Source organism: Octopus sinensis, linkage group LG1 (genome assembly GCF_006345805.1).
Source record: "Octopus sinensis linkage group LG1, ASM634580v1, whole genome shotgun sequence".
Taxonomy (NCBI): Eukaryota; Metazoa; Mollusca; class Cephalopoda; order Octopoda; family Octopodidae; genus Octopus; species Octopus sinensis.
The window spans coordinates 12,853,017-12,873,308 of NC_042997.1; positions in this window are offsets into that span (position 1 = coordinate 12,853,017).

A 20,292-nucleotide genomic window follows, 5' to 3' on the forward strand; every position below is an offset into this window, starting at 1 on the left:
CGCACCACATGACAGTACGACTTACTTAGACGGCACCGGTTGGTAGATTGATGCCTGAGGGTGACATTAAGTGGTTTCTAACTGCGGAAGACTGAATTACAATGGGTTTTTCCCTCAGAGAAAGTTTCCCGTTACTTCTGGGTAAACCCTCGTAATATATATATATATATATGGATGCGCAATGGCCCAGTGGTCAGGGCAGCGGACTCGTGGTCGTAGGATCGCGGTTTCGATTCCCAGACCGGGCCTTGTGAGTGTTTATTGACCAAAAACACCTAAAATCTCCACGAGGCTCCGGCAGGGGGTGGTGATCCCTGCTGTACTCTTCCACCACTCTTTCTCCCACTCTTTCTTCTGTTGGCCTGCTCGCTTAGCCAGCGGGGTGGCGTCATTTGAAGGCTAAAACAATGCGAAGCGCATTGTGACCAGCGATGTGTAACAACATCTGATGGCCTGGTCGATCACGGTGATCACGGTGATATATATATATATAATATATATATATATATAAGAATCTTTTGCATAATATGATAAAAAACCAAGGCTGTATGACCTTCTATCTATAAATGCTCTAATATCTATACAGCCTTGGTTTTTTTTTATCTTATTACGCAAAAACTTCTTATATAGTCACGCTGACATAGAACCAACGTTGAACCCTTTATTCGCAATATTACCCAATGTGCATTTTTATACTTATTTCATTTGCCAACATTACAAAGAGTGTAGATATATACACAGAGAGATTAATTTCATCATTAAGATCTCCACTGATAGATCTAAATAACAAAGAGAACTCAGTGATAATAAATCTACAGATGGAGAAGAACATTCTACTACCATGTTCTTAATGATGAAATTTTCCTCTCTGTCTATATATCTACCCTCTTTGTATTGTTGGCAAATGAAATACGTATAAAAATGTACATTGTCCATTTAATTAAAAAATTCTATATGTGGCTGAAGATTTCTCGACATTTTAAAACTGATGTAATACTTAAAATGTTTAATAAAATGAAGTAGCATGAAACAATTGTACTACACTACTTTGGATATTCTTGCTGTTTATTTTGATTATAATCACCCTATTTGATTTATATGGATAATACCATACCAAATTCTGGTGCCCTTAACTTAAGTCCCACATTCATCAATATATATATTATATATATATATATATATATATATACATTTGCTTGTACATATATATGCGCGCGCACACACACACGTACGCGTATAGACGTACATGCACACACAGAGAATAACACACACAGAATAACACACACAGATACACACATGTATGTGTAAGTGTATGTATGTGTGTGTATGTGTGTTAATTTCCAAACACCTGACTCCGGGTTCACGCCCACTGAATAGAATTTTAGGCAGATGTCTTCTACTCTAGCTCCAGGCAGACGAATTGTCTCGTGAGTGGATTTTATAGATGGAAACTGAAAGATGCCATCTATATGTGTGTGTGTGCGCGCGCGCATGTGTGTGTCTGTGTGTGTATGTATGCGTCATTTTGCTATAGCTTTTTTTCCTTCCGACGCTTGAAAACCGATGTTGGTTGTCTTACGTCCATGTAACCTACTGGTTCTGCAAAAGGTATCCATGGAATTAGTACAGGGCTTAACAATAAAAAAAGAATAAGAAAAGAAAAGAAAAAATTACTAGGGTCGATTCGTTCCCCTAAACCCTTCAAAGTGGCACCACAGGCTGGTCGCACCATAATTATTGAAAGAAAAAAGAACAAGATCAATAAAAGAATTTGTGCGTATATGAGCATTGTAATCTGGCCCACACTTTGTAGATTAATTAAGGCTTTTGTGCTTGAGACACTTCTTAGTAATGTTTAATGCACTGGCGTTTTCCATTTTCTGTTTTGGCTGTTTACGTTATAATTCTATGTTTGTAATTATTAACATATGCTTTCACACTCTGAGTATATTTGGATAGGTTTGTTATTTTGATATTTTTCATACGTCTGGACGTTTAAAATATCCTCGTTTAAACTAATCATGCTCACATTTTTAAACTATGTACGTAATATCAATTTTAATTTAAATTTCGAATTGTAAACATATTTCAAATTGTATATTATATACCGTATACAATCCTGTCATTTTATACTTTTGATGTACCACTTGATGCTAATTTACATAAAGCGAAATTGTACATTACTGAATATACCAACAATAAATAAACAGTCCACATTTTCTTAACATTTCTTACGCTTATAATTTACCGATTATGTTCCTTTAGTCAAGTTTTGCATTTTCTTCATTTTCGATATATGTAAACGCCCATGGGTATAAATAGGTCTTTGTAAACAATATATAACGCGAACTACTTTCTTAAAGAGAACAGACTGCCGGAAATAGAATATTACAACAACTCATAACGAGGCTAATTAGCAATAAAATATGTGATTCATTCATAGATTACTTGGGAAAATGTGTGACACTCTACACGAAGTTATGATGTATCACAAATGTACCCCAGCATTTTAAATATATATATATATATATATATATAGGTGAGAAAATTGGTGTGTGAAAGCACGTGGTTGAATATATAGAAGATAGTCAAAAGTGAAAAAACTACAGAAGGCTTGTTTTAAAAGGTTAAAAAATATATATTTGAGTCATTATGTCAGAAGAATGTTATAAAAATTTACTTGGAAGAAGAATGTTATAAAAATTTATAACATTCTTCTGACATAATGACTCAAATATATATTTTTTAACCTTTTAAAACAAGCCTTCTGTAGTTTTTTTCACTTTTTACTATTTTCTCTCTCTCTCTCTCTATATTATATATATATATATATATATATAAGTACAAAGTGAGATAGGGGTTATGAGTGTAACCCACTATGGGATATCATTTATCCAATATACTGCCAGTGAAGTACCCAAAAGGTTAATACATAAATGCTTACAACTGCAATGCAATTAGTTCATTTATTGCATTATATGGGCGAAGGTAAAATGTTTTACATGAAATTCATAATACAAAATAAGAAAATAGAGGAATAGATATCTTTCAATCACCAACTTACAGATAATGCCAATTCATATAATTTATTAACTAATTTAAGAGGAACATCCAAATCCAACAGAATAAAACAGAATAAAAGAATATACATCAATAAGTAAGATAATAATATCAATAAGTAAGATAATACCATAGAGTGTGTCTATATACGTATACGCCGTTCGTATAGTAGTAGTAGTAGTAGTAGTTTGATTATATATATATATATATTTTTGATTATATATAAATATATGTATATATATATATAATATATATATATATATATATATATATATATATTATATATATATATATAATATATTATATATTATATATATATATATATATATATATATATAATTATTGAAGTAGATAAATGAATTATCTTATTACGGATAATTCAAATGATAACCGATACTTGGGTAGCAAAAATCACAACAGAAAGAACACGGTTGAAGTTACGACCATGGGGCATAAAATCCGTGCCTTAGTGCGGAAATTTGAAGTTTTATATATTAAGTATAGTAAAGCATGGAGCTGAACGAAGATTTAACCAAATTCCTTTATTTTATTTTCGACATATGTTTCGAAGTCTGCAAAGTCCCTAATTCCGATTGAATAAGGAGTCCATTTTGCAGCTTTCTCTTCAGGAAAATCCAGGAACTTAATTCTCCAACAAAATGCACGACAAGCTTTTCGACAAACGCTCACGAGGGGCCCATGAAATTAATGACACAAAATGTCTATCTAGATAGACATATGTCGAAAATAAAATAAAGGAATTTGGTTAAATCTTCGTTCAGCTCCATTCTTTACTATACTTAATATATATATATATATATATACATATAAATAATAAAAAATAAGCAACAAGAATGACTTCGGTAATTTGGTACGATCGTTTCACGCTACATCATTTTATTAAATATTGTAAGTATTACAACAGTTTTATCATGTTGAGCAATCATCAGCCATTAAATTTTATCAATTGCCAGCATATCAAAAAATGCCTTTAAAGGTAAAATTTATACATAATTTACAAGATAAGGGCAGAAGAAAATTCTAATGCCAGATACGCCGATACAAAAAATTGTCGATAACCATTAAATTTATGCGTCTCGAAACAAACAGATAAAAATCTCTAAAAAATTCGTTATTATCGTATTGGTCCAATTTCGGGGTTAATTCACAAGAAATTTTCCCCTCTTCAGCGGCAAACACGCGAGATATAAATGAAATACTTACTCAAACCCATGGAAGAAGCAAGCAACAAGTCCCGAGCAGACTTAAGCATCTCAAATATATCTGAAAATAAAATTAACCCCGAAATTGGACCAATACGGTAATAACGAATTTTTTAGAGATTTCTACCGGTTTTTTTCGAGACGCATAAATTTAATGGTTATCGACAATTTTTTTTTTCGGCGTATCTGGCATTAGAATTTTTCTTCTGCCCTTATCTTGTAAATTATGTATAAATTTTTCCTTTAAAGGCATTTTTTGATATGCTGGCCATTGATAAACATTTTTTTCTCGAAAAAGATTTTATCCTATATATATATACATATATATACTATATTATATATATATATATATATAATATATATATACTATATGTATATATATGTATACATAAGCATATGCATATATATAATGTATATATATATATATAATATATATATATATATATATATAATATATATATTATATATGTATATAATATATATATATATATATACTATATATATGTATATATTATATATATATGTATACATAAGCATATATATATTCATATATATATATACATACATGTATATATGTGTGTATATATATATGATATTTATGCACGCATTTATGCACGATATCTGTATAAATACTTACTTATGTATGGGTGTTTGTTTTGTATGTTTAGGCAGGTGTGTATATAGCTGATAAGCATATCATTTAATAGGATTACATAAAATATTTTAGTGATTATTAAGTTTTCCGTGTGTCCTATTTTCTTGAACAGAATCGCACAAATTAACGATTTCGATTTTCTTATTCATTTAATATATTGGTATGTATGTATGTATGTATGTATGTATGTATGTATGTATGTATGTATGTATGTATGTATGTATGCATACATGCAACTATATATGTATGCATCTTTTCACATACAAACACGCACACACAGACACACATACATACACACATATATGCTGATACACATTAAATTTCATTAATTCCTGCAGCTAAATCAAAAAGATATTATCATAATCTTTAACACACTAAAGAATAAAGTTTGCAATTCATTTATGATGTAGATGTTTGAAACAGTGAAATTTTGTAGCTATAAATATATTTAATGTTCAACAAGATTTTGGAAGGTCTTTTTTAAAATATCTATCCTCTGTTCTTCAGGCTTTGATGAAGTAATAGAATTAAGTACCTACATTGATACACTAGTGACTTTCACCGAAGATAACATCCCATGCTATATGCAAACTATATCTAACTAATACTTGCGAGTAATGTGATGCGGATGCTGCCATTACTACTACAACAACTACTACTACAACTACTACTACTACTACTACTACTACTACTACTACTACTACTACTACTACTAATAATAATAATAATAATAATAATAATAATAATAATAATAATAATAGTAATATTAATATTAATAATAATAATAATAATTATTATTATTATTATTATTACTATTTTTTCTTTCTGTTATTCTATTATTTGTTTCAGTCATTTAACTGCGGCCATGCTGGAGCACCGCCTTTAGTCTAGCAAATCGACCCCAGGACTTAATCTTTGTAAGCTTAGTACTTATTCTTTCGTTTCTCTTGCCAAACCGCTAAGTTCCGGAGACGTAAACACACAACATCGATTGTCAAGCGATGTTGGGGTGACAAACAGACACACAAACATATACATACACACACGCATACATATATGTATATATATATATATATATATATATATATATATATATATATATATATATATATACGACGGGCTTCTTTCAGTGTCCGTCTACCAAATCCACGCACAAAGCTTCATTGGCCCGAACCCGGTACCATGTGGTTGGTAAACAAGCTACTTACCACATGGGCGGATAAGGGGGATCAATACAAAGACAGACACAAATGTGCGGACTTATGTATAAGGAAATGATAAAATACTAATAAAAAATAAGTAGGCGCAGGAGTGGCTGTGTGGTAAGTAGCTTGTTTACCAACCACATGGTTCCGGGTTCAGTTCCACTGCGTGGCACCTTGGGCAAGTGTCTTCTACTATAGCCTCGGGCCGACCAAAGCCTTGTGAGCGGATTTGGTAGACGGAAGCTGAAAGAAGACCGTCGTATATATGTATGTATATATATATATATATATATATATATATATATGCGTGTGTGTGTTTGTGTGTCTATGTTTGTCCCCCTAGCATTGCTTGACAACCGATGCTGATGTGTTTATGTCCCCGTTACTTAGCGGTTCGGCAAAAGAGTCCGATAGAACAAGTACTGGGCTTACAAAAAAGAATAAGTCCCGGAGTGGAGTTGTTCGGTAAACACGGCCCACTGTTTTAGTGATTATATTAAGATGGAATTGAGGTTCAAATAGTGCGGTATAATGATCCTGAAAAGAGGCAAGCTATAGTCCCTCACAGGGATAGAATTACAAAATAAAGAAGGGATGAAACAAATTGAAAAGGAGGTTTTAAACACTTTGGTATACTAAAATTCAACAATAACATGGAGAAGGAAATGGAAGAATATTTCGAAGACCAAGATTAGTGTTCCGCTCAAAATTCACTGAATGGAATAAAATTCAAGTAGTAAATAAATGGGCGATCACATTACTTCGGAACCATAAAATGACAAAAGAAAGACAGAAAATATTGACAGTGCACAGAGCATTCCATCCCAAGAATGAAGATGATAGATTGTACCTATCCAGAAGAAAGTTTAGGAGTGGTTTGATCAATTGCCAGGACTGAGTTGGCGCAGAGGAAAACAGCTGAAGGTAGTGTGTAAATATGCCGTTGAAACATTGCTAAAACATGTGAAGAAGTCCGGCATCAGAAGAATTGATAATTATGTAAAGAAAGAACTTAAAGAGGAAAAGAACATGAAAGCAGATATAGTTTGGTAAGAAAAATATGTACGGTCATTTCGCAAGAGATACGAGAACCAAAACTGATACAGAAGACCGGTAGTTATGGACGTCGAGAAGTGACCTTAAGATACAGATAGAATCACAAGAACAAGCGTTAAGAACGAACAGTGTAAAATACAGAATTGACAACACGACGGAGAATGACAAACGCAGAACTTGTGGCGAGAGGAGTGAAGCGGTATGGTATATTGTTAGTGGAAACCCGAAATTGGCACAACGAGAATACAAAAGATGACATGACAATATGGCAAGAATGATCCATCGGTAGATATGTGGAAATTACGGCTTGCAGAGAGCAAAGATGTGGTGCGACCAAATCCCAGAAAGAATTACTAGGAATGAAGATTGCAAAATCCTGTGGGATGCAATAATTCAGTATGATCAGTAGAACAAACTTTAGAAACCTGACATTGTTGTTGTGAACAAAAAAGAATTCCATGATAATCAACATAGCTTGTCCTGGTGACAACAGAATCAAAGAAAAATAAGAAAAGGTGAAGAACACTGACGATGCGAAATGGAAAATACGCAGGCTGTGAGCAATGAAGAGAGTGGACGTGATACCATAGTAATTGGCGTGCTTTGAAGCTGTACCACTCAATTACCCACACGGCTCAGAAAGATCGGTACGCATGTAAAGATAGAACGCCTAAAAATCATTACTTGGAACTGCAAGAGTTTCTGCAGGATTTTTCAAGCATGATCTATAAACAAGTATTATCTTAGACTGCTGACTGTGGACAACTAACACATTTCGTCATACCCAGCAAAATAAGCTGAGAGTTTTCATTAAATAATAATAATAATAATAATATAATAATAATAATAATAATAATAATAATATAATAATAATAATAATAATAATAATAAAAACACAAAATGCCGAGTCTGTAACGATGAGATTGAAACTATAGACCACCTAATCTCAGAGTGTAGAGTCTTAGCACCTGTAGGATATAAAGCAAGACATGACAAAGTCGGCCAGTATTTACATTGGACAATATGTCGGCATTATAAAATCAAAACCGCTGACAAATGGTATTAACACCATCCTGAAGCTGTGACTGAGGGAGAAAATGTGTCGATTCTATGGGACTTCCCCGTACATACCGACAAGACTATAAAAGCTAATAAACCGGATATTATTATAAAAGATCAGACAAAAAGATGTGTTTATTAATTAACATTTAAGGTGGAGTACTTACGCAGACTGAGATTGATCCTTAAGTCGAAATAAAACGGACGGAATAAGATCGAAGCAGTTAACACTTGGGAGGTTTCACTCCTTAGATATGGAACAGGGGTAATCGCATGTACAGCAGATGAACTAAACAGCTTAGACAGAAAGACAAGGAAGTTGCTAACTAGATATGAGTCACTCCACACAAAAAGGTGATACAGACAGACTGTATGTAACAAGAAAAAAAAGTGAGGGTTTGAGGATTCATTGGATGTGAATACAGCATTAGAACAGAAGAAAACAACATAGCATGGTATGTAAAAAAAAATGCCACAGGACCGCTATTATTAGAAGTAGGAAAGTCAGGCTTGTGTAGCATGAACGATTGCAAAGATAAAGCACTATACAAGAAATTTAAAACGAATGAAACTGAAAATAGGTGGGCAAAGAAAAGGGATGTTGAAAATAAGACAGACAGAGAAAAAGGATGGCTGTGGATGACTAAAAATGATTTAAAACAGGAAACGAAGGCTCTAATCTGTGCTGCCCAAGAGTAATCAGTAAGAACAAACTACATAAAGTACAGTACAGACAAAACAGCAAAAAGTGATAAGTGCAGAATCTGTGGACAAAACGGTAAAAGAGTATGGCATGTTACCAGTCAACGCACGCCACTAGCCAAGAAGGAATACAAGAGAGGTCACGACAATATAACCAGGCTTGTCCATTGGACACTTTGCAACAAGTATGGTCTTTTCAGTCAAAACATTGGTACGACAACAAACCTGAAGACATCGTCGAAAATAGAAATGCAAAGATCCTATGAGATTTTATGATTCAGTGCGATCATGAGATTGAGAAAAGGAAGCCGGACATAGTCTTAATTGAGAAACAAAACAAACTATGCTGGGTCATAGATATAGCATGCTCAGCAGAGAAAAAGGTACGCGATAAGGAAGAAAGAAGAGTCGAGAGATATGACAGGTTAGCTTGGTATATGGGAGGTCATCAAATCTAAGTAGAGACTTCAAACTTGAAATATTCAAAGCCACAGTCGAACCAATTCTACTATATGGCTCAGAAACCTGGACGTTATCAAAGAAGCTTGAGAGGCGGTTGGATGGAACCTACACTCGCCTCCTTATGAGAGCCCAAAATCTCTCGTGGAAGCGCCATCCAATCAAAATGCAAATATATGGGAAATTACCACCTGTGTCATCTCTTGTGAAAGGTAGGAGAGTCCAGTTTGCTGGACATTGTTGTAGAGCTGAAAAAGAAGTAATTTCTACTCTTCTCCTCTGGAAGCCATCTACTCGCAATACCAGAGGGCGCACACTCTCCTACCCTGATGTAATCTCCAGGGATACAGGCATCCAGCAACAGGACCTCCGTAATGCTATGATGGACCGTGAAGTCTGGCGTAACATAGTAAATTCCATTGTCTCGACCACGGTCGAACAATGATGATGATAGCTTGGGAAGTTAAGCAGTTTGGTCGATGAAAAAGGTAGCAGTGTTACCAATAATTGTCGGAGCCCTGGAAATAGTGAGCAAAAATCTCGAGAAGTACGTAGAAGAAATATGGGCAGCAATAAGTGTGGAGCACTTGCAGCAGACAGCACTGATTTGAACCACTCGAATACTCCGGAAGGTACTCGAAAAATACGAGGTGTTACCTTAGTTCACTGGTAGGGAACAGCTGACACTGTAGTACATCCCCAGCGGTAGAATCTGTGCAAAGGCAACAACAACAACAACAATAATGATTTTATTTATTTGCCACAAGGGCGAAGGATGACGGGGACAATACAAACACAGACATAAAGGGTCAGGATTTACATATAACGAAATGATAAAGAAAAATGTAAGTATACAGGGTATACACTGAAAAAGAAAGGAGAGATGCATAGCATACAAACGTTAATAAAAAAATACCGAGGAGGATGATGGAGATATGTCTCTCCATATACATGAAGGCCTCTAGGGATAATCGAAGAACCCCACTGTTCGAAACCTTCCCCAACCCCCAAGAGCAAGTGCTCTCTCTAATTGCTTCTCTTCCACTCACAGGTCTGCACTCAAAGAGGCACCCTCTACTCTTTGCCCTTTTCGCAACTTTGACCCACTTTTCAATAAACTCACTCGAGGACGACACTTCCTTCTCCACTCTCAATTTCATTTTCAAGTGAAACTTGAAGAAGTCAATGTGAACTCTACCAAAGAGGAATGTATCTGTTCTCATTCCTCATTCCTCATTCCTTTCAGATTTGTCCACCAAACAACTTCTTTCGCCACAGCCACCAGACAAAGGAAAACTGTTTTGTCTGCCGGATTGAAGGAGCGCTGCAGGGCAATTATCACTACAGCCTCGGCCGACAGACGGATCCGTCCCACACGTAACAGCAGCTGTTCGACATAACCCCGCAGCCACATCTGAATCAGGCAACCTGAGGTAGTTTCGCAAGTGACCTTATTCCAAGCTGAGCCAGGCCGCGAACATTCACACACACCACTCTGAAAACGACCAAGTTTATCAGAGTGACAAAATGGAAAAATGTCACCGAAAACCTCTGAGTGGATTTCGTTAACGGAACAGAAACGAAAGATTATTACACTTTCCGGCTCGATTCCCAACCATGAAAAACTGAAACCATGGTCAATATCCATCCAGATCTTTCTTATTCTACCCCTATGTCTGTTGGATCGGTTTGAAGAATCCAACTTGCGAGTCTTTTCTACCCAATATCCTACCCACATACTTGAGCTGTGATTACTCAAGACAGAGGCGTAGCCGCTCCACCTGGAAAAACTCTTTGATCTTTGAGCTACGCACCATGTCAAGTAACATTACACGAAAGATCCTTCGGATGAACCCCGTTTCAGCCAAAATTGCGAGAGGATATTTGTAACGAAGAAGTATTAAAAATACGTATTTAAAAAATTAATCAAAATTATATACATTCATATCAGGAAGTAATAACACTGTGCTAGTCAGGCTATAGAAAACATAAACATTAAAGGAAAAAGTGTCTGTAATATTATATATAAAAGGTTTGGTGATTGAGCGGAATGAATGTGAAATTGTACAAATCTCTCTGAATTTAAGCATTTGTACAGCATTTGATTTCTATTAACAATAGTAATGTTGACGTTATTAGTCATACTACAATAATCATAGAAACGGGAGTTCATAAGAAATTTCATAAAATATCACGAAATAAAAATAAATAAAAACTGCACCCGTGAACACACACACATACACACACACATATTCTCTCACACACATACATTGGAATGTATGTGCATGAGCATGTATATGTATATTTTCTTCCTGCCTTTAACCATCCAAAACGGAGAATAGGCCACTTATAGCTGAATTCTATGTCACATAATTTTTCGCTTCTGTATTTATACTCTGCCATGAATGTTCCCCTTTCTCTGATTTCTTCTGTGTTGATCCTACGCCACGACTTCTTAGGCCTACCTTTCTTTCTATATCCATACGGATTCCACTGTAAAGTACTTTTCGCTACATTTGGTGTGTCTTTTCTAATTGTGCTACAAATCCACTTACACTTTTTCTTAAACATTTGCTCCCTAATCGAAACTTGATTTGTTCTTTGCCATAGCTCCATATTGCTTAAGTGTTCGGGCCATCTAATTTTAAGTATACTACGCAAGCATCTGTTGATGAATGATCGTATTTGCTTATTTGACTTAACCGTTGTTCGCCAGTATATATGTATATATCTATCTCAAACTGATTTTATTGTTCTATTGTGTCCTTTTATATCCTGCAATGTAGCAGTTCAAAATATAGTGGATAAAATGAGTGCCAAACTGAAATATGTACAGTGAACGATATGACCGACTAAATCCCTTGAATATTATGGCCTATCATGGCCTGAATCCAGTGAATGATATCACTAATTTATTGTTTTGTTAACTCACTACTTAACCATAAAGAGAAACTATATTCAGTACTTTATGTTGTTCATATTTCGATCAAAGTATGTACTTTATCAGAAATATAACATGCTACAATGTGTATAAGAGAGACACTGCCAGCAGCGTTTACAGGGTAAGAAAATAACAATGAGTTCAAAAGAAATAAATAAAAAGGAAAATGTTTCTCTATTGGTTCATGGCTAATCAGTATAAACTGTTAGTGTCGCAGTGAGAAACTATTTCTCAATGTGAATTAAACAGGTGCAAATATATAATGTATTTTCTTCTCGGTGCACTTTCAACACTTTCTCGGAATATAGAAGAATAAGAATTCTTAGTGAAACCTATATAGTAGAATTGTTAGTGAACAATATTATATTTATATAATAAGCTAATTTCACTCTTTATGCGTAGGCATACTTGTAATTTGTAACTACAATTATATATGCTAAAAACATATTCTGTGCTGCGACTGCTTTTGAAATGATTTATGCTACTAAAATTATTTTCGTTTGTATTCGTGACAAATTTAAATTTAATTTCGATAGCAATTCTGTTCAATAGAAAACTTCTAATTCCAAAACGCTAAAAATTACAGTCGAAATATATTGGTTTCAAAATTTTGGTAAAAGACCAGTGATTGCTGGAGAGGGGATAAGTCGATTACATCGACCCGAGCATCAACTAGTACTTATTTTCTTGACACCGAAAGGATGGATTGCAAATTCAACCTCGGCAGAATTTGAACTCACAGCGTACAAACAGGCGAAATGGTGCTAACGATTCTGCTAGCCCACCGCCTTCGATATATATTAATGTTAATTTCATAACGTCAGTTTCATTAAAATAAAATATTAAGTTAGTTTCAATGCTACGTATAACGTTATATGCTTGAAACTGCGTGTGTTTGTGTGTGTTCGAATTAAGAGAGTGTGTATTGCTGCAAAATGTATATACATCACCTTAGATAATCTCTGAGTTTCTTCACACAAATGTTTGTGTTTTATGCCACTTTATACCTATTAGCATGAGGATGAAATCACATCCCTTAATTGCTCGGATGATCGTAATTCAGTGCTGAAGTCGGTATAGATATATGCCAATATTAGGTTGATTACGTGCTCCTTAATGGCCTGTCTATGTATTGTTCACTAGTAGTTTCACAGTGGCATTTTCTGAAGATTGTTCAATATTTTCCCATTCTGAATATTGTTGTCATTTCACATAATTACCAAAGAGACTTATCTGAAAGAGCGTCCAGGTATAAGTAAGTCACTTTCTCTAGAGTATAGTGTCTCCCTATATTTTGGGCAGGTGAGTGTACCTCATCCTGATAATATGTGGTTAATAATTTCAGAAAATACACCCTCATATCCATGACCTTTGTCATCAATATTATAGAGAATGTTGATATTTCTCTCCACATTTCCAGTTTGACTCTTGTCTCATTGAGGGGATGAACCTAATTTTAAAAATAAAACTATATATGGAATATTGTTCTGTCTAGGGTCACAAAAATATTTTCAACTCACATAAATAAACGTGCAAACCAAATACAAAAACGATGTAGGAAATATTTCGATCGCAAAAATATTGGATGTCTAAAGGCATGCAATTATACTTGTTCCCCAGTGTTAAATTGTGAGTCTTAAGAATGTCAGATTTTGCTGCCTTATATAAAATACTGATGTGTTTATCATTTGCAATGTATATATAAGCATATAAATGTGCTAACTGTAATATTTTGTTTCAAAGTTAATTGTGCGTTAAAAAACTGAGAGCGTTCTCAGAGTGTCGTGAGCGGAGCACAAGATAGTGTTGCAACATCATTTGTTCTCCTTAGTGATGAATATACACCACTACATTGTGTGTTAAGTTAGAAAAGAATTATTCTGATATAGAAATAAGTAAAAAGCATTTATAAACTTGTATAAAAATTGACCAGGCTAAACTTACTTCGATATATGCACTTTAAAGAGCATTGGATTAAAATAAAGTGTACGTATAATACTTATACTTTTTATACAAACGTAGAACGACGCTGGATATAACTTTTTTGTATCAGAGAAACTTATGGAAGAAACATGTGTATTAAATGCCGTGCAGAACGTCCCTCAAAATGTTGTCTGTGGATCATTAAGCACGTTGTTTTGCTCTCGCGACTATCTTGACATTGATGAGAAGAATGTGAGTTCTTGCAGTGCGTGTTATTTGCTTTCTGTTCGGGTTAAAACTTTTCGATATTGTTCTTACTGATTCCACAAATGTATAATTCTTTGCTGTAATCTACCACTACTGTGTTCCAAAACGATGGACTGGTTCAAATGATTGTGTTCAATTGACTTGTTCGTCAGCATCGGACAAAGTTTTTGTAGCTGTACAGCGCAGCAAACTGAATTCAACAGATTCTGGTTTAAGTTGCGGTAACTCATAACTAGCATTGCTTAACTCTGTTATACTCATTAGACTGTCCTCAATTTATCAGAGTTTTGCTAAAACTAAATTTGGTGAACAGAAGCAGTATAACTTTTGAAAGCGAGTATTGAGAGAGCCCAGCAGAGAATTTTGGCAACAACTACCCGGGATACGGTGCAATATTGCTGTGTATCGGCAAAGAAAACGGAGCTAAGCAACAGCAGCACACACTGCTGGAAAGAACTCTCAAAGATATAAGGAGAGGACAACATGTAACTATTATAAGGTATTCCAGGAGAATGAAGGTCCTTTTCACAACCTAAGCGTTCGTGTTGAAATTCTATAGTTCCTATACTTGATAAGGAACTCAAACTTTATCTAACATATTTGCGGAGAAGAAATTTTCTTGTTAACATAGAGTGAGCTCTATCAAAGATGAACATTTGGTATATCTTGCCTGATTTATTTTGCAGGCTAGCGGCAGCTCCACCCCACGTTAAAACGAACTGCGAAGGAGTTTTACTTTGTGATCTCTCTGATATCCCTCGAGGTTAGACAGAAGAATATAGAGAAGATCCTAGATCTTATCTACCTGCCTAATGGAGTGGAACTTTGTGTTGCATTTAAGGGCATAAAGATACCAATTGTGGTGCTCGAAAGCTCTTAAGAGCGTTGTCCTAAAAATAAAAACAAAAACAGGAGAGAGATCTCTAGTACTAACGATCGCAGCTCCAACAGCAGCAGCAGTGCACAGCAGTCACTGCAATAATTTTGTATTAGAGTTTTCTTTATACAGAAAGGACTGCGGATCATTTGAATATATCCCTTTGTCAAAGGTAGAAGAGATCTATTTTTAGAAATTCTGAGATGCTTACACATTTTTAACAAATAGTAGTATTCAATATCTATATCAGTTGGAAGATATTCCCTCGGATTTGAGAAGAAGCGTTGTTCACTATATCAAATAAAATAAATGCGCCCTTTTAAAGCTCAGTCAGGCTTCTGAGCCTGGTTTCCCGGTTTCAATGGCGTATGTGTTCCCCAGCGGGGCGGGACGCCAGTCCATCGCAGCGTTACTCATTTTTGCCACTGGAGCAATGTGAAATGAAGTGCTTTGCTGAAGAACACAACGCGTCGCCCGATCCAGGAGTCAAAACCACAATCTTACGATCATGACGCTGACACCCTAACCACTAAGCCACGCGCCTCCACTGCTCACAATATTACCAGCAGTATTTACCAGAATTATTTTTGAAAAAAAAGCAAAATAGGAATCAAGCAGGTAAGATTCCTAGCTTAAATACTTATACAATAAAGCACAAAAATAACTGTATTGTAAGTTTCAATTTCATTGAACAAAAAAGTTTTTTAAAAATATAATACAAACAACAATTAAATTTGTTGACCAAACGTAGCCGTTAACCTCGAACCTGTTCGAGAAAAAAAACGGAATGACGTGTTCAACGTGTATCAAAGAAAACAATTCATTATGCGACATTTTGCTGGACTTCTTGCCCTGCAAAATATGAAGATGGTGACATAAGGCACATGGTTAAAAAAAAAGTGCAGGAGCTTTCTTTTGTTACTGTAATGATTAACTGAAGGGAGTTCTTGCTATTACAGGATGCGCGTTAGATTAACCGTTAAGGGCACAAGGAAATATGGAACTGAACAAACTTGCAAAGAGACATGTGGCTATGTAGTTACTACATTCTACCTACAGAGAAGAGCAATAGTAGATGTTACATTTACACAACTGTAGACACATTTCTAAGCGCCAATATACAGTATAGAATGTAGCAACATGCAGTCGTGCGGGATTTCATGGATATCCAGAAGCTAATGAACAAGGATAGCCATAAGTCAATTCGTAGCTGTACACCATTTATTTATCAGAAACTAAATGAATCAGATTGCTAGTGCGGGGCAGATGGTATATCAGTTACACTTGTGATATCAGGGACCATTTGAAGGTCATCGTACTAGCAACAGAAAGCAGAATCAATGGTAAATAGCTTGAGAACGAACAGCAGTGGTAGTATTGGCAACAATGTTAGGCTCTAGACGTGAATACCATGATTGCTGCTACCAACAATTCCAAAATACCATGGAACTACCCTCCATAGCTATACAGCGAATGCAAATGAAATCGCCTTAACCTTAGTACTATGAGATTGAAGGAGAGACCATAATTGATAAGCTAAAGAAATACCGCTCCAGGAGAGAATCGGCTACATCTTATGGTTAGCTGTGTGCCGTCACCTTTGGATGGACATATGGGACTATAAACAGGTCAAAGCTATAAAGAATGGTTTTACAAGAAAGGTTAGGAGGTAACGATTAAGAATGCAGGTTACTAGCCCCAAGATTCCGAATTCGGTTCCAATCAGTGACCTGAACATCATCAACCCTAATCTCAGCAGCGTATGTTCAGGACATATTTTTTAGGTGCAGGAGTAGCTGTGTGGTAAGTAGCTTGTTTGCCAAACACATGGTTCCGAGTTCAGTGCAACTGCGTGGCACTTTGGGCAATTGTCTTCTACTATAGTCTCGGGCCGACCAAAGACTTATGAGTGGATTTGGTAGACGGAGCCCGAACGAAGCCCGTCATATATATGTATATAAATGTGTGTGTGTGTGTGTGTGTGTGTGTGTTTGTCTCCCCAACATCGCTCGACAACCGATGCTGGTGTGTTTAAGTCTCCGCAACTTAGCGGTTCGGCAAATAGAGAACGATAGTATAAGTACTAGGCTTACAAAGAATAAGTCAAATGACTGAAACAAGTAAAAGAGTAAGCAAAGTGCGATAACCTCATCGTCTTCAAGCAGAGTGCCTGTAATTTATGGAACACTGAACGAACAAACTTAGTGCACTTGATTAAATACTGATCCTAAAATAGGATATGAGAGGGTATCAAAGGGTGTACAATGATATACGGCTGGGCTGATGAAAACTATATCGATAGTCTATCTTTATTCCAGGTATAATAATTAGAGAATACGAAACGATTCACTCAGAATGTGAGTACTCAGTTCTCACTCTTGCGTAGGAGGATTGCCCGTAGTTGTTTTCATAGACTTAATATATTGTACCATGTTTCAGACATGTACACACACACAAACACGCACAATGATTTATATATTGATAATCACTATATATATATATATATATATATACTCGCTACTCGTTTTGTAATAACTTTTGTACAAATTGTTTTATATTAACTGCATGTGAATTTGTGTCTAATAAAAGTAATTAGTTGTCGATATTATTATTTATTTTGCAATTATTACGATTATTATTATTATCATCATCCTCATTATTATTATTATTGTTATTACTATTATTATCATTATTATTATTATTATTATTATTATTATCATTATTATTATTATTATTATTATTATTATCATCATCATCATCATCATCATTATTATTGTTATTGATGTTGTTGCTGTTATTACGTAGACAGTGTTGATCCCATTAAATAATTCAGTTCCATAAAAGAACTGTATTTTCATTTCGGTGAAGCAATTACTATAATGTAGTAAAAAATATAAAGAAAATAGAGAAAAAAAAAAAAAATTATAATGTTCACTTTCAATCACCTGACATTTGACTGTTTGTTACAAAATAGAATTCCAGAATAATATAAAAAAAAACTATATACATATAAAAATAAATAAATAAAAAAAAAACAAATAACAAAATAAATGAATATATTGCCGATGCTCAAAATAATATCGGCTATCAAATATTATATGGATCTTATAAATTTGGAATCTGTATTAAAAAAAAAAAAGAAATACCGAAAACCCTTCATTTTGGCTCGAAAGAGAAAATTCTTTATCCGAGTAAAGCGTCTTTCACTGACATACAGTCTGCGCAATTAACCTTGGAGCATATTAATGTTATTGCAGTGCCTGCTGATATTTCCTTTCATTTTCACACTGCTAAATACACACATATATACACCTAGCCATTAATACGCATGCACTGCGCTGTATAGGCAAAAGCACATGCATTCAAATGTTCAAACGCAAACAAACCCTCTTTATTTTTAATATATCTGAGCAAATTTTCCCTTCCATCTCCTCTTCTTCTTACCACGGTTTTTTTTTCCATCCTCAGCTTCTGCTCTATCTTTCTAGTTCTCTGACTTTCTACCTCCCGCTTGAGGTATACAAATATACATAAGTTCATACACGTATATATACACACAGGTATATACAAATACATATATGCATGCACATACACACACATACACACACACAGACACATTCGTGTCTAGATAAGCGCTTGCTTCATATATAGTTACAGAAAGGCATATAAACATCGATACACTGGGGTTTGAATTCAAACTATATTTCAATACGCATAGTTATAAAATCATATACACTAACACCACTCAAAGAACCAAGCACATGCATATACACACACGAATACAATCACACAAATACACATACATTTATTATATGTATACTGTATTGCATTATAACTTTGTGTGCGTGTGAATTTACACACATACACAAATATAAATACACACACACATATATGTATATAAGCATACTTGCAAACATACATACATAGATACATACATTCATACATTTATATACACATACACACATACATCCGCTAATTATAAACACATAGCAACCTACACCCTCGTGTACACCTATACACATATATTCATAGCATTTTCCTTTTTTCATTTTCGTTCTGTTCTTTTCCTTCCAGTTTGTTAAGTTTTGTCTGTTTCCCCTACTCACTTTATTTTTCTCTTTTTCCTGTCAACCCTCTCTCTGTCTATATATCTTACTCTACCACTACTTCACTGTCTCACGTTGATATTTTCATTTTTCATTGCATTATTTATAGAGAAGAGAGAGCGAGTGAAAGTGAGAGGAGGGGAAAAAAATCAAATATTAAAAGAAAAGCCTGAAGGATGGAAGTATTGTGAAACATAATAACAATGAAATTATCTGGGAATATTATGTGAGAAAACAAAAGCTAATACCCACCCAAAATATTACGACAACCTCAGATAACATGCCGCAACAAAACTTCAACAATGCACTTTGTACAGAAAGGACTTAAGAGCATACGAATTAAACAACTAAAATAACATAGATATAGAAATGCCACACATATATAGAAACTGACACAAAACTATTCCTCTTCTCTCTGTATTTCAGACTCACACACATCGCATACATGTATAAACACTCAGAAATACTATTTCACCACTGAATCGTTTCCATCAAAATATGATAGAAATATTAATTATATATTTTGATTATAAACTTATTATATTACCGACTATAGGCTTCTAGCAATCATTTTTATTTAATAACATTTCGTGCGATTGAAATTTTGATTAACGCAGCTGTCAAAGACTTGGAAACGTTTGATAAGTACGCTGATATCCTGAATCAAGCATTTATATAAAAAATATTGCCCTCAGGATCAACTTGGCTTGAAACTAATAACGTAAAACTGTATTTGTTTTTCTTCTTTTCATATCACAT